Source organism: Pinus tabuliformis, chromosome 1_1 (assembly GCF_031772625.1).
Source record: "Pinus tabuliformis cultivar Carrire ecotype Pingquan chromosome 1_1, CPIR1, whole genome shotgun sequence".
Lineage (NCBI taxonomy): Eukaryota > Viridiplantae > Streptophyta > Pinopsida > Pinales > Pinaceae > Pinus > Pinus tabuliformis.
Window position 1 is genome coordinate 557,055,439 of NC_142297.1, and position 4,762 is coordinate 557,060,200.

The 4,762-nt window shown below is 31.2% G+C and overlaps 1 pseudogene across 1 annotated transcript; it reads right to left on the minus strand.

The window, feature by feature from the left end:
• Nucleotides 1-1,000: 1,000 nt before the first annotated feature.
• LOC149214360 (clavaminate synthase-like protein At3g21360 pseudogene) lies at nt 1,001-2,745 on the minus strand (annotated as a pseudogene). Its single transcript, XR_016250060.1, has 3 exons — nt 2,613-2,745; nt 2,115-2,326; nt 1,001-1,528 (listed from the first exon to the last, which is right to left on the minus strand). The product of XR_016250060.1 is annotated as a clavaminate synthase-like protein At3g21360 pseudogene (transcript).
• Between the last annotated feature and the right edge of the window lie 2,017 nt (nt 2,746-4,762).

Here is a 4,762-nt window from a genome sequence, read left to right on the forward strand (position 1 = left end):
TTCACCCTATCCCATCTTCTTCATAGAATCAAGTCTCTACCTCATTAAGTGCATGACAATGTTTAGGTACTTAATGTATACAAACAAGACAAACAACATGGATGACAAGAGGTTTTCCATAAGGCTGTGAACTCTAGTTTTGTTGTGTACACACAAATTAGAACTCAATGACAAAATATCTATTACTCTTATGTTATTAAAACAATAAACTCTAGTTGTGTTGTGTACGGACAAATTAGAAGTCAATGAAAAAGTATCTATTACTCTTATGTTATTAAAACAATAAAAAACTATTTAACAACTACGTGGAAGTGTCCTCATGACTCTTTGCTAAACCTTCATGGAAATTAAACCTTTCCCAATGATATGAAACTCCCCGCTTTCTAACATTATACCTATCATAATTCACATTAACTATTATTAAAATAAAATAATTAAATAACAATAACCTTTCAACTTAAAAGATAACTTTATCTCTCAATATTAAATAAGGAAATTATGTATGGTTTATTTTCATAAAAGATCATACACACCATTCCAAATTTAGTTGTGGATTCTCCCTTAACCATCTACTCAAATATAATCCTTATTTCCCTCTTAATCATCAATGTTAAAACAAGAAAATACACTTTTTTATTTCCTCAAAAGCATTGTTAATTATTATATGTTTTGGAGTTTTTTGGTTGGAAACTTGCTAAAAGAAAATTTGATCAATTATTGATCTTTGTTGTTTAAAATAAGTTTTTCATTGCATATACTAATTCAACAGCTTGAAAAATCTTTAAATAACCGAAATTATGAAAAGTTCAAAACTCTTATGATTCCAAGAAATCCTTACAAAATTTTAAATAAATAAAACCAAAAAAAATCCAAAAACTCATAAATATATAACATAAAATATGGCTCTCCACACACTAAAATATAGAAGGACCATTCAACACAAACCAACAAAGATACACACATAGAATTCAAAGTACACACTCTTTCTTCTCTGTAAATATTCATCAACAACATGACATTACACATGAGAACTGATAGCTTTCCATGGATGGTCAGACACATCCTAACCTTATTATCACAATGGACGGTCCAAAATATCTATGAATCAATGCAAAATGGAAGGTAGTTATTGATTGCCAAGGAATACATTGATTGGAAGATGCATAATATATTCTATTTGCACATGGCAACGAGGACACGACGTGGGGGCTCTGAGGGCCTTCTTCCATGCTGAATAGTCAGGTTGTCCAACAACAACACATCTCCTTCCTGCCACGTGAAATCTACGCACTCCTCATCCAGTATGCCCTTCAATGCCTCCACTGCTTCACCAGGGATATCACTTCCATCGCCCAAACCTAGCCACTGGTTTTTGCTTCTTTCGCCATAGCCGCCTATGGTATTAAACCGGACTTTCCTCCCTCTATATCCCTCAAATGTTCTAATAGCTTCGAGGGGGCAAAACACGAACTCTGTTGATCCATCTTCGTTGCATTCGAATCTTGAACAACCCATCACTTCTACAGCTCTGCTCATCGTTCATTAACATGTCAAATAGTGAATTCTGAATTATGTTTAGCTATTTGTAATAGTCTTCTGAATGTAAACAATGCATCACTAAAACATGCCCATAGGCCTCTAGATTAACAAAATTCTAAGCTCATGGTTATAGAAATTATGAGTGTATTGTATTTAATAGTAGTTTTAGAAAGTTATGGTTATTGTTTTTATAGACTTAAGAATACTTTAGAATTAGATGAATCTAAGTGACATTTTGAATTATATTTTAGAATTAGATGAATCTAAGTGACATAAGTGAATAATTCATCAATTGTTAAAATATTTTCAAAATCTAATTTTATTTATTAAATTCCAAAAAATCCCAAAAACTAATTTACCTTCAAAACTAATTTTATTTATTAAATTCCAAAAAATACCAAAAACTAATTTACCTAAATAAACAAGAGCAAAGCAACTTCTTATCCATCAAATTTTAAAATATTCTTACAATTTATTTCTATACATTTAATTTTAAAATATTCCATTCCACCGACACCCACCTCTTCTTTGCTTCACTTGGGTCGTTCGTTCCCAAAGCAGACTCCCAATTTCACTCCCAATTTCTGGCTATGAAGGAAGCCCTTGTATTTTGGGCTGGAGTAGTTACTTTAAACATTAACCCTAGCTTCTTCAATCTCCTTACAAATTCAGGCATCCTAACTTCCATTCGCTGCGGAATGCTTTGGCTGAGAACTATGGAAGTCTGTCCACTCTCTGGAGGTGCAGTTTCACAAAAGAAAAATAACTTCGATGGCCACGTTTTCATCTGCAAATTAACATAACACAAGTATGGCAGATAATCAATACTTTGTTTTTATGGGGAAGTATATTGAGTGAATCTAAACTTAAGTTGGATTTTGAGTATATTCCAGGAGTTAATTGTAGATTTAATTATAGATTTGGGGTATATTGTAAAATTTGAGCAGGTCAGATATCTATTTAATATATTGAAACTTTATAAAATTATGAGAAATTGTTCATCGATAAATATACTTTAAAAAACAAAAAATTACACAAGAAAATTCAAACTGAAATATTAGCCCATAACTTACCAGGGCCATTTCATGGTGGAACTCTATCTGCTCGTGCAAAGGAGCTTCGTTGGCTGTGTAGACTCTGTCGTCCACCTTTGCTCTGGGAGCAATGCCCATATACGGTTGCTCTTCCCATTCAAACGCTTCCACGAATGAACTGAAATCAGCGGCTGATATGAGAGGGAATCCTCTGAAGAGCAAAGCGCTGCTTTCCATGAGCTCCCGTTCTATGCATTCTCTGTTGTTACGTATTGTCTGGGTTATACCTGCAATCACTCTTTTAACTTTCACCACAGCGGGTTAGTATACTCAGTGAGATTTAATTTTGGTTTCTTAACCTTCATTAGAGTGACTTATCTTCAAACCACACATCATTGTATTATAAAGAAAAAAAATTTCCAAAGATAGGACAATTTCATTATTATGACATACCAATAATATGTAGAGTTAAAAAACAAATTTAGCTTCACTCGACTTACCTTCAAACCACACATCATTGTACTATAGAGAAAAAATTGTTAAAAAATAGAACAATTTCATTGTTATAACATACCAATAACATGTAGAGCTAAAAGAGGAATTTGTCTCATATATTAGAGACAAACAAGTGTAGCTATAAGGTAAGGCTGATATTTCTTTTTATAAAGTTATTCATTGAATTGCTCTTACTATATAGGTTACTTTCAACATTTATATAATATGTAAATTTGTTTTTCTTTGCCTATTGATTTCAAGTTTTGCACGATGAATATATACTATACGAATTATACTTTTCCGTTAGAATTTGATTAGGTAAAATTCGAGGGAAATATTTATTCCCAGTAAAGAAATTCAGTAGTGGGACACTGAATAAAAAATTGATTAAATGGTTTAGGATTATAATTATTAAAAATCAATGTCACTGGAAAAATATGAAATAAAAGAATTTGCAATTTGAATTTCCTATATATATATATTTTTTCTTTATGTTAATGGTGTTTTGTTGTAGTGGGCCAATAAATAATGAATTGATTAAATTGTTTAGGATTATAATTATAGAAACCAATGTCACTAAACGAATATGAAGTAAGAGAATTTGCAATTTGAATTTTCATAATATATATATTTTCATTTTCTTTCATAATTTAAATTCAAAATTGTATTTTTATTTTAATGGTGTATATTATATTTTTATTATTATATTGGATAGGTTTTAATGTTTGTAAAGTAAATTATTTTAATTATTATACTTTCCAGGTTTATTTAAATATGTTTGTGTAATGGATAAATAATGAATGAAAATATTTTTATTATACTCAAATTATTTATCACATAAAATTATAGGGAAAACATTATTGATGGTAAAGGATTTTAATAGTAAGGTAATAAATCACTAATAATGGTGTAAGTTGTTATCACAATATATAATTAAAGGAAAAAGCTCACATCAATTGTAAGATATCAAACAACATAATAATTAATATATCTATGACATTTCAGTTTGTAAAGCTAAGAAGCGAAACGCAAAACACACAGGATCTTGAAAGAAAGGTGCAATCCTTATTCATATTATTATCTAAAAGTAATACATGCTAGAATGATGAATCATGAAATCCCCTTGCGAAATGGCATGAACAGATGCTCAACAAGACTAAACTAAACACTGAAGCACAATCGTGGACCCTGAATGGATCCACTAGACAATTACACCCACAGGGTTTTCGTCCTTGGGATCAACTAAAAATGGCCTCGCCAAGTTCTCAATAAAAGACAAATGGATAGATGGACTCAGGATGATCCCTATGCCAAGCTCCTACCCCCGCTTCCTCCCACCCTTAAATAGGCTTGAGGGACTCTCTAGAAATATTATTTTATTATTTTCCCTCGAAAAAACAATGCAAATACTATGGGAAGATCCTATGGGAAAATAGCATGGTAAATACCATGGGTAGATTTTGTTCATTTTGACTACATTAAGAAAAGGGAATATTACAAATCCTTTCGCCCAAAGATTTTTTTCCCTCAAGCAATCCAATTCTGATGCAGGAGCATTAGGCTCAGAAATATCATTGTATTTTAGTAGACATATTGGGTCTTGCGTTTTCAAGGAAGTTGGTTTCCTATGTATTAAATTAATGTAATTATTAAGTTTTTGAATGATTTCCATGAGAGATATTTAGAAAAGGGAT